The following is an 11,746-nucleotide window of genomic DNA, read 5'->3' on the forward strand; positions in this document are numbered from 1 at the left end:
AGATTCATACCACACATCTTTCCTTCAAGCACATAAAACAAAGCAGGACTAGGTTTTAGTACTGGCCCGAGACACAGTTTTTGGTGTTTGGACCCTAAAGTCATGTTGAAATGATTGCTGGGTATATTAGATATTTTGATTTTCTGAGATAATTCAGTTAAATCATTCTGGAATTCTTACAGATTTTCCTTGTATACTCTATATACAAGGGGAGCTTGGACTTTCCAGAACATTTGTCTGGGTCTTATTATATTTTATATATATATACAGAGAGTAATATATGTGTTATTTCTCTTTTTAAAACCAATAAATGCCTTGTGATCTTTTCAATAGTGGGACATCAAATTTTACCTAGTCAAGTTTATTTTTTCTGCATGTCACATTGCGACTTAGTGGCCTGGATTTCATCCCTTTCATCCCTGTAAGTGAGCAATCTACATTATTCAGATTCAGGTTCCAAAGATGATTGTGGAGCCCTACTATGTGCTGGGCACATCCCCTTATGTTTTCTTATGTCATCCTCACAACAACATCATCTTATGGCTGGGATTCACAGATAGAAACTCTGAGGCTCAGAGAGTTGTTGCTACTAGCACAAAGTGAGATCAGCAGCTGGGATTTTGACTCAAGTTTCAAATCTTACAAGAAGAATGGTGCTTTTACGATATCAAAGCTCTGTTCTCTATTTTCTAATGGATTATGTCTCTCCTCCCTAATAAGTCAGCGAATGGTTTATGGTATCTTTAAAACACAAGTATATGAATAAAAATCAGATTTTACCTTTTTATGCTATTAATGTTTTCAGCATTTATACCCAACATGAATGACACCGGGCTTCTCATGCCCATTAGTTGAGTTTGGCAATTATGAACCAATTGCTTAGTTTCCAGCAGAGACGGAATTTGGAGGTGGAAGGCTCAGCTCCTCAATGCCTTCTACCCCTGTAGTTATCCCTCTGAGTAATTGCTTTGTGCCCTTTGGACGTGGAAAACAATAACCAAATTACTGCAAGCTATTTGTGAAAATGATGGTGGGAATTTTTAAAGGTTCATTTTTAACTTTTATGTTTTGAAAAGAGCACATGTAATAAGACCATCTAAAACTGGGGTCCATGTTAAACTGAAATTAAAATCTATCCAACTGGATCATAGTTTTTTCAGAATCATGTCGAAACTCTTCCTGTCTCTCTTCTTTTGAGAGCCCCCAGGATTTACAGTGCTGTTGGCAGCTGCCCCAGCAGTGGGTGCTGAGGGAGGGGCCGGGATCAGGAGTGTCAGGGCAGGCTCCTTCCAGGGTTGCCTCCTGGGCCACTAGCATTCCAGGTAAGGCCTCTTTTCAACACCAGGGGCAACTTGATATGATGTTTGGAAAACAATATAATAAAATGAGCAAATGAACAGCACTTCTCTTTTATAAGAGTTGCAGGGTGACTTTGCCTTTTTGCCCATAAACTCGATTTGCCCATAAACTCGAATACAGTTTTGATGAGTTTGTTTGATTAATTAATGAGGCATATTAATGAAGCCAGATTCATGCATTTGATTCCTATATGGACCACTTAGCTTTTTACCTCCCCCCATGTTGACTGATTGCACTTTTAAATCTTGCCAATCTAGGGTCTTGATCACAGGCTGGCCAGTTGCCAGGCTCCTGGAAGGTACTTGCTGTTCCCTCTCTCTCACTGTTAAAGTAACACAGTGCGGGTGGGGCTCCCTCTGAATATGAAGAGTGCGTATCTTCAGAAGCAGTTTCAATGGTACTCTAAATCCCTGTGAAGTAGACTGAAATTGTCATCCTAGCTGAAAGGTAGGAAGTGTGTGATGTTCTATGCCTGTACCCCCATCAGTAATTGCACACATAACCTTGAGATTGCATGGATTGCACAGACTGCCTTTATTTTTTATGGAACCCTGCTGCTTGTGGGGTGGAGTCTTGGGGTAGGGAGGTGTTGGTCTTTAAGAGCACAGGCACTGTTTGGCAATGAAGTGTCTTGGTTTGAATTTTGGCCCCACCTCTTTGTTAGCTGTGAAAACTTGAGCGTCTCTTAACTCATTTAAGACCTCATATTCTTCATCTAGAAGATGGGCACAGGCCAGGCGTGGCGGCTCACACCTGTAATCCTAGCACTTTGGGAGGCTGAGGTGGGTGGATCACCTGCGGTCAGGAGTTTGAGACCAGCCTGGCCAACATTTTGAAACTTCGTCTCTACTAAAATACAAAAATTAGCCGGGCATGGTGGCGGGTGCCTGTAATACCAGCTACTTGGAAGGCTGAGGCACAAGAATTGCTTGAACCCAGGAGGCAGAGGTTGTGGTAAACCGAGATCACGCTACTGCACTCCAACCTGGGCAACAGAGTGAGACTGTCTAAAAAAAAGATGGGCATAATAAATATTCAGCCTCATGAGGTTGTTTTAAGGATAAAACAAGATAATCCATGTAAAAGCACTTAGTACAGTGCCTTTAAATAATAAATTCTCAAAAAATGTTAGCAGTGATTAATATGCTAATTTCCATCTTGTGGAAGGAAAATAAGGATGTAGTAGATGAAATAATTTATAAAATCATCTTTTGGTGCTAGGTCTAGATTGATAAAATATTCAAATACATTCTGTATAAAGGTTAACTTTCTGCAGTTGAGAGGCAGTTGAGATAATTGGTTAAATATCATATTTAATGTATGAGGAACAAACGGAAAAGTAAAGTCAGATGTGTTAAGTTTTCATTTTTATTTTAAATTTTTTGGCAAGGACCTTCACACCAACCAGTCTTCATAGTTTTCTTTGGCAACAGAGCAAATCCAAAGAGTCTTTGGTTTGTAAAGATCCATTGACCAATGAGAGGCTCATGGTGAGTCACTTATTCCAAACCAAAGATTTCCCATTGTACAAAAGGAATAAGAAATCTTAGTTCACTGGGTTCTCATGAGGCTTGAGTAGGACAATTCATATGAAAGAACTTCCTAATCCACAAAATGCTCCAGAAAGTAAAGTATATTATGATTATTCATACCTTAGATGGTTGAAGAGTTAAGGGACAAAGAAGCTCCTTAATTCCTTGAAAACAGTGCAAGGAGATAATGCTGAAGGCCAGTATAGACCAAGCTCTCCTCTTTTAGGTCTGTATTATTGATCAACCACTGAACAGATGGCATTGTATTAAGTGGGTTTGCTCTGAATCTTACTGATGGCACTTTTTCTATTTTGCTCTTTGCCCTCGCTGGCCACATAAGACAGAACTACTCAACTTTTGTCATCCCTTTGGACATCTTGGTCTTTTTTTTAGGAAAAAAGCCTTTCTCCTTAAGGAACTGGAATGCATTTATTGATATGGAAATTATGTATCTTGTTGGAAAAAAATCTATTCTCAGAGAATGTCTCACAAAGAAAACACTGAATCAGATAGCACTATTCCTGCAGATTCATTCATGAAAAACAGCTGCCCCTCTAATAGGCAGTGAAGATGAGGGTCCTCAGGGTATTCATTTGTGGTTGTAGGGAAGCTAATGTCACTTAACTTAAGCTGGAAGGTATTTTATGTCCACAGTTACACGTTTCTTGGTTTTTTGTTTTTTTTTTTTGAGATGGAGTCTTCCTCTGCCGCCCAGGCTAGAGTGCAGTGGCACAATCTTGGCTCACTGCAACCTCTACCTCCCAGGTTCAAGCAATTCTCTTGCCTCAGCATCCCAGGTAACTAGGATTACAGGCACACACCACCACGCCTGGCTAATTTTTATATTTTTAATAGAGATGGAGTTTCACCATGTTGGCTAAGCTTGTCTCAAACTCCTGACCAAGTGGTCCACCTGCCTTGGCCTCCCAACCTTTCTTGTTTTGAAAATGAGAAATCTGAGGCCTGGAGCATGTTAAATCTCCCACCATAAAAACATATCCAGTTTTATCTCTTGCCATATTTCAGGTTTTATTTCATGTTTAGCCATACAACATTATTTTCCTTTTAGTCTTTGTAGTGTTCTTTGCACATTTTTATGTCTGATCCTTTGCACATGTTATCCCCTATGTCTTAAACAGTCTATCTCCCCTACCATTCATGTGACTGCACCCTGCTCTATACTGATTAATATTAATAGTACTTCAAATTTTTCCATCTCTCTGTGTCTCATTCACCAGATTGTAAGTCTAAAGGGAAGGACCGTTTTACCATTGTATATTATTGTATTCCTTATACCCTGCCAAGCACCTGGCTCATTTTACATGTTCAATAAGTATTTATAGAATGAAAAAATAAATAAAACTATGCCACTATTTTTATCTTTAAGATTTTAATTTCCTAGTGACATTTTTATAGTCTGCAAGGGCCTAAGATCCTTAAGCTCTTGGTGTCAAAACAGTGAGGATTCCCTATTTCAATCTAATCAAAGACCCAGTCATAAGCAAAACTGCTTTTCTTGTTCAGCTAAGTAACACCTCAAAAATATAATAAAAAATGGAAGAGATTATGGAAAATGTTGGATTCCTATGGGGAGCTGGTTGCTTATGAGAAGACTTGTCTTTGGGAATAGCTCTAGCTACACGAAGGAATAGCTTATTGGTAAAAGTGACTCTCTATGTGTGGAGTAATTATCAGTCGAGGAAGATGAACTGAAGAAGAAAATTGTTACCTTGAGGGTTTTGGGCATAGGGCTGGGCATTGGTTCAGTTCACCTTGGAAGCCTCCTTTTTATTTGAGGGCACAGCCCTAGGTAGCAGGCAGCCACATATAATTGTTTTTAATACTTCTGCTCCCCTGACTTGAGTTGGAATACTCCCAAGGGCAAGGACTTGTCTCGGTCAAGGACTTGTCTCAGTCATCTCTGGACCCTTCAGAACTTGCACAGAGCCTGGCATAGAACAAGCTTTCAGTAAATGCTTTTGAATGAATTATTGAATAAATGGGAGGTAGACACACTAAATAGTTCAGATGTTTTGGTGTTTGCATGTCCATACGTATACTCTGATGACTCAACACTGTAGACAGAATGGCCGACTACTTGCAAATGGCAGCCTGGGCAGTGAGTCCTTTGTCTAGCATTCAACAGTGGGGAGGCAATACAGAGTGTCTAGTAAGGTGCTCTAATAAGGCCTGAGCCCCAATGTTGCTTATTAACTGTGTGACCTAAGGCAAGTTGTCTAGCAAACTTGGCCCCTAGTATCTCCATCATTTGGAAGAGCCTATAATATTATTTACATCTTCGAGTGGTTGTAAGAAATAACTGAATTTACACATGTAAAATGCTTAGCACTGTACTGGTGCATAGTAAGAACACAAGAAATGTTGGTGCAAAAGTAATTACTGTTTTGGACCATGAATTTTAAATCATTATAACGAGGCTCAAGCACATCTTTATTAATCAAAATAGGAACCATTACAATCAACACATTTTTGCCTACAAGAAATAAGTTTGTTTACTCCTGTAGCCTAAAAATTCATGCCTCCAGATTCGGCAAACTCTTGGAAAGCATTTTCTGTATCCTGCTGGTTGTAGAAGTGTTTTTGCTGCAAAAAGTTGTCAAGATGCTTGAAGAAGTGGCAGTTGGTTGGCGAGAGGTCAGATGACTATGGCAGGTGAGGCGAAACTGCATAGCCCAATTTGTTCAACTTTTGAAGCATTGGTTGTGCGACATGTGGTCGGGCACTGTTGAGAGAAGAATTGGCCCTTTTCTGTTGAGCAATGCCGGCTGCAGGCATTGCAGTTTTTGATGCATCTCATCGATTTGCTGAGCATACTTCTCAGATGTAATGGTTTTGCTAGGATTCAGAAAGCTGTAGCGGATCAGACTGGCAGCAGAACACCAAACAGTGACCGTGACATTTTTTGGTGCAAGCTTGGCTTTGGGAAGTGCTTTGGGACCTCCTCTCGATCCAACCACTGAGCTGGTTGTCACCAGTTGTCACATAAAATTCACTTTTCATCGCACATCACAATCTGATTGACAAATGGTTCATTGTTGTTATATAGAATAAGAGAAGACGACACTTCAAAATGATGATTTTTTTGATTTTCGCTCAGCTCATGAGTCACCCACTTATCAAGCTTTTTCACCTTTCCAATTTGCTTCAAGTGCCGAATGACTATAGAATGGTTGGCATTGTGTTCTTCAGCAACTTCTCCTGTAGTTTTAAGAGGATCAGCTTCGATAAATACTCTCAACTGGTCATTGTCAACTTTTGATGGCTGGCCACTCCGCTCCTTATCCTCAAGGCTCTCCTCTCCTTTGCAAAACTTCTCGAACTACCACTCCACTGTACATTCATTAGCAATTCCTGGGCCAAATATGTTGTTGATGTTGCGAATTGTTTCCATTGCTTTACACTTATTTTGAGCTCAAATAAGAAAATCACTTGAATTTGCTTTTGGTCTAACATCATTTCCATAGTCTAAAATAAATATAAAATAAACAGCAAGTAGTATGTCATTAGCAAAAAATGATAATAATAAAATAAAAAAATACAGCGAGAAATGTGCATTAAAATGATATATATAACACAACCACATTTATTTAAGAATGTATTCCAATATCAAATGGCAAATTCCAACAATGCAAAAACCACAATTATGTTTGTACCAACCTAGTAGCAGCAAATGTTAACAACAGCCAACATTTTTTGAGCACTACTATATCTGTGTGTTTATGTATGTAAGTATGGATGTACATGTATGTATGCATGCATGTGTGTGTTCTCATATCCTCAAAGCAGGCCTGAGAGAAAGGTGTTACTAATATTCATGTTTATAGATGAATAAAGTAACACAGAAATGTTCAATTACCTGTCCAAGTTCACATAAACAGTAAGTGACAGAGCAAAGATCTGAATCTCTGAGTTTGCCATTGTGATCTCTTTGCTTTCTGTTGCTTCTTTGCTAGTATTACTGTTTTAAAAAGGAGTGGAAAGTCTATGGTCAGAAATACTAATTGCATTAGGTTCTGTATAAGGCAGTTGAGTAACCTAGCCATATTGCCACACAAAACTTTTCCCATTCTGCTGTGACTTTTAGCACCTATCTTTATATAATCTAGATAGCTTAGAAGTTCTCTGTTTAATTATTACAGCTATTTCAGCAAGCCACTGAGTTGAAAGGGAATAAAGCCACTAAAAGTTATAAAGCTGTCTTTGGCTCAGATTTACCTTACTGGTTACAATCTCAGGGTGACCATAGGTAATGTCATGCTGCTATGTTTATGGTGCTCACTTTGGGTAAATTTTATCAAGATGTACTTCTCTTAGTGGAAACCAATCTGTATGCAGGAATACCTTTTGAGTTAGGAAAAGTTTGCATTAATGAAATATTGAGAAAGAGAAAGGAAAAAAGAAATGGTTGGGGAAGTAGTATTTCACTGAGGGAAAACACATGTTTATTTTTAACACACCCAATATTAGCATTGATTAGTGCTGTGGGATCCATCTATTTCTGTTTCTTCTGAAAGTGACCTCCCATTGGAGTCAGTCACTTTATCCCTAGACATAAGGATTCTCACTTAGTCAAATGGAAGCAAGAGTTATCAGCAGAGAACATTTACCATGTGTGTGAAGTGGGTAAACAGCTGGTCAGTCTCCAACTGGGGCTTTTATTTCCCTTTTAGAGCTGAAACCATTGGAAGAGGCCAATATGGACTTCTCTACTACTTTATTTCCCCCGAGCCTGGTCAGCTTCTTCCAAGGAGATTACTGGGAGGAAGCTTCTAGGATTTCTGGGTATGTGAAGTTGGAGATTGAATGGGGAGGGAGGAAAGGAAGAAAGGGCAGAGAAGTTCAAAATGTGACAAAGCGAGTACCTTTGAGGGTAGCTATTCTTAACGCAAGTGTCCACATCAGGCAGTATAGATTCAAGGACCATGGCTGGGCAGAAACTGTGGGCTTGGTGAAGGATGCACAGGAGGAGTGTGAGGCTAATACTGACCACAGTATTGATCAGATTGAACTTAAATAATTTTGCTAGTTATACATCAACACATCTGCCAGATGCAGCCTCACAGCCCCTGCAAGTGGGGTCCTTATGCATCAAAGCTCTTAACAGAGATATAGATGAATACTTCCTCTAAGACAACTCTGAGAAAACTGTGGCAAGGGAAGGAGGCAATCGCAGAGAAAATGCTAAATATCTTTCTGTAGGCAGCCAGTAGGAACTCTGGAGCTCTTGATCTGTCCAATGAAAGCTCTAATGTGGCACTTCTGCCCAGAGGCCTCAGCACACGTGGGTCATCATAGCCTTGAGAATAGATGTGACTGTGCCATAGGAGAATAAAAAAAGCTAAATTCAAAAGGATGTCATCAAACCAGTTTGATGAATAATATTTGCCTACTGCTTGTATGCTTTTGAAAGAAACATAAAATCAAAGGCCAAATTGTTAGGACGGTACACAAAGCAGGTAGCTGGTTAGCGTGGCTTTCACGTAATTCCATATCTAGGCTCCTATGTAAAAAGAACAAGCAGGCTATTGAAAAGACTTTCGCAATTTATTCAGAAATGATCTCATGTTCTAAGGCAACGACCACATTTTCCTTGTTAGAGGTGAGCAAATACCAAAGTTCATGGCCATGAGATCAAATGTAATTAATAGAATGTTAACCCATTTCTGACATTAAGTCCCCCAGATATTGAATGTGAGAAGGAAGTAAAAAAGCCACTTCAGTGAGAGGCTGTAGCTTACAAAACCAAGAAGAAAAACCACTGGCATTTTTGCTTTTTGCTTTAAATTTCTATAACAATGAATAGTCTATAATTTTTATGGAAGCTGACAGTTTTGAGTATCACAAAGTTAAAAAGAATGAGTATTAGTATTCTCATTTGTAGGTGAAAAAACTGGGACTCAGGCTCAAATTCTCAGAATGAATGCTACATCTCCTTTTATCCCCTCATGTCAAGGCACATCCTATCATGTTATGATTGCTTCAAACTCTGCTTAATATGGGAAGAAGCAGACAGGATCTGCCTAAGTTACATCCAGGCTGTCTCCTGGTAGGCTCCCAGATCGTTTGGGGTTATCCTAAAAAGGAGAGGCGCAGGTAGTCATAATTCTGGTTTGATGACATGCAGAGGATTGATGATTATACAATAACTAAGAAATGAGCGACGACTGGCACTGCGTTAAGAACTTCCTGTGTATTACCTTCATAATAATCTGTGAAATTGGCATTATCATAACACATTTTACAGATGAGGGCACTGAGGCACAGATGTGAAGTAACTTGCTCAAGGTCACATGGTAAGTTCAAACCCATCCAGGTCCATACTGGTGGGCCTTAATAGTTAATACTTTGTCATTAACTTTGTTGTCAATGCCATTCCTATGCATTTGAATGCATTTAGAGGAGCAATTCATATAGTAGATAGGAGCACAGACTCGGAACCAGGAGGCCTGGGTTCTAGTCCCAATTCTGCTACTGATTAATATGGTATCCAGATCTCATGTTCCTCATTTGAAAAAATAAGCCTTTATGCTACATAATTTCTATACTTTCCTGAAAATCTAATGGGGTATATTCGATTAAAGTTTCTGCCTAGTTAGGTACTCAAGGGTCTTCATTTTCTAACTAAGGTTTGAAGATATTCTCCTGGCTTCTGTAATTCTGCAAGGCTGTTTTAGTTGCTTTTGAAAAACTAAATTTCTAAGAACTATTTTATTGAGTGCTTGAGCTTTTCAGAGCTCCTAAAAAGGTTCATAACTCATCTTCTCACATTGCTGCTTGTGTTGACCTTGGCATCCACTGTCCACAAACTCCTCAAGGCCATCCTGAAAAGTGGGTGGGAGGTGGCAGATCATTGTAGCAGGCACTGAGAGAGCCACCACTAAACACCTTCCCTTTGATTGCTTTCAGCAGCTTAAAAATCACTTTCACAGACTGTAGGGATTCATTTATTCTTCACAACACCCTTTGAGGTAGGCGCTAGCATTCTCATTTTACAGATAAAGAAATTAAAGCCCAGACAACCATCTATCTTGTCTAAGCTCCAAACATTTATAAATAAAGACCTGAGTTCTAGCCTACGTCTCCTGACTCTAAAGCTAAATATATTTCCATTGCTTCTTTTAAGGAAGGCTGCATAGGAATTGGCAGGGCCCTATAGTGGCAGGTTTGACTGCTCCACTCTTTATCATCCATGCGTTTTGGGTAAGCCAGCTAATTTCTATGCCTCTCTTCTGTGAAATAGATTAATAGTACTTGCCTTGAAAACTTATTGCAAAGCTCAATGACACATCTAGAATTACCTAGCTGAGTGTACCTAGCACAAAATAGATGCTCAGTCATCATTATTTTCACTTCTCTATGTTTGAAAAACTACATTTTCTTTTACTTCTAAGGAGTTTGCAGTTTTGTTGTTGTAATCTACTTACTACACAAATGAAGAATCTTAAAGCTCTCCTATAGAAATAATTTTCTTATCAGTAAACAGTAAAGAAGAGGATAAATTAGAAAAGTGAAAAATTTGTCAGTCAATACATCAGAATAATCTGGGGCCACAGAGTTAAGGCTTTCTTGCTATTTTTATGCCTCTTTATTCTTTTAGCTTCTAAATCTCATTTCCATTTGTTAAACTCAGATTTAAAAAGTTAACTCACAAATGATATGATGTATTTGTCAGGCTGTTCCCTTAGGCATGATGCTCAGAAAAGTAAACTCGAATGGAAACTCAAGCAATGTAAAATCTCTATTTAGCATACACAATTGTGTCCATGGTGAAACATTCTCCACTTACACTGTAATAATAAAAAGACTGGTACCCTAAAAGAATAAATAAGTCTCCAAGCTAGAATTTTCAATTTTTCATATTTTTATTCATGTGCATTTATTTTAAAACAGAAAATTTTATTTTAACCACCATCATCATTTCTCAGTTCCAGACGTTGGATGCCCTGCTGGTTTCCCCACCTGATTATTGAAATTGATTTCTGGAGTTGAGGAAAAAAGGCAAGTCATCATATATCAACTTATTATGTGTGTTAGGCTGTTTGCATTATCACATTTAATCCATTTGATGCTGCGAAGGAGCAGGTAGTGTTATCTGACTCAAGTCTGTCCTCCAATTAATCTCACCACCTCCAGGATTCCTTTATGCTCTTTGTCAAGAACTCTGGTAGAGCAAAGAAAATGGGCATGGTTTTTCATGTTCAAAAATCGTATTGAACAAGACAATCCTCTCTCTTTTTTTTTTTTTTTTTTTTTTTTTTTTGAGACAGAGTCTCACTCTGTCGCCAGGCTGGAGTGCAGTGGTGTAATCTCAGCTCACTGCAACCTCCGCCTCCTGGGTTCAAGTGATTCTCCTGCCTCAACCTCCTGAGTAGCTGGGACTACAGGTGCATGCCACCATGCCCAGCTAATTTTTGTATTTTTAGTAGAATTGGGGTTTCACCATGTTGGCCAGGATGGTCTCAATCTCCTGACCTCGTGATCTGCCTGCCTTGGCCTCCCAAAGTGCTGGGATTACAGGCATGAGCCACTGTGCCTGGCTGACAATCCTCTTTTAAGGAGAAGAAGGGGTATATATTTACCTAGGGAATTCCCTAGAGGAGAAGAGGCAGAAAGGCATAAAAGGAGTACAGTAAACTGAAATCAAGACATCTAAATCTAAGACCTGGCTCCATCACTGTACCCCTTTGGAACTTTGGGTAAATTCTTAACTCTTTCTGGGCCTCAATTTTCTCTTTTAATAAAACAAAGATTTGGAGTAATAAAACTCTAAATTCCTTTCCATCGCTAGGACCTTATGGTCTAAAGTGAGACTTCTTATATGATTCTAGTTAGGG

At 39.1% G+C, this 11,746-nt stretch overlaps 1 pseudogene; it reads right to left on the minus strand.

Annotated features, from left to right (window-relative positions):
* Positions 1–5,345: 5,345 nt before the first annotated feature.
* On the minus strand, positions 5,346–6,374 carry LOC129048908 (histone-lysine N-methyltransferase SETMAR-like; annotated as a pseudogene).
* Positions 6,375–11,746: the final 5,372 nt, after the last annotated feature.

This window comes from Pongo abelii, chromosome 1 (genome assembly GCF_028885655.2).
Source record: "Pongo abelii isolate AG06213 chromosome 1, NHGRI_mPonAbe1-v2.0_pri, whole genome shotgun sequence".
NCBI lineage: Eukaryota > Metazoa > Chordata > Mammalia > Primates > Hominidae > Pongo > Pongo abelii.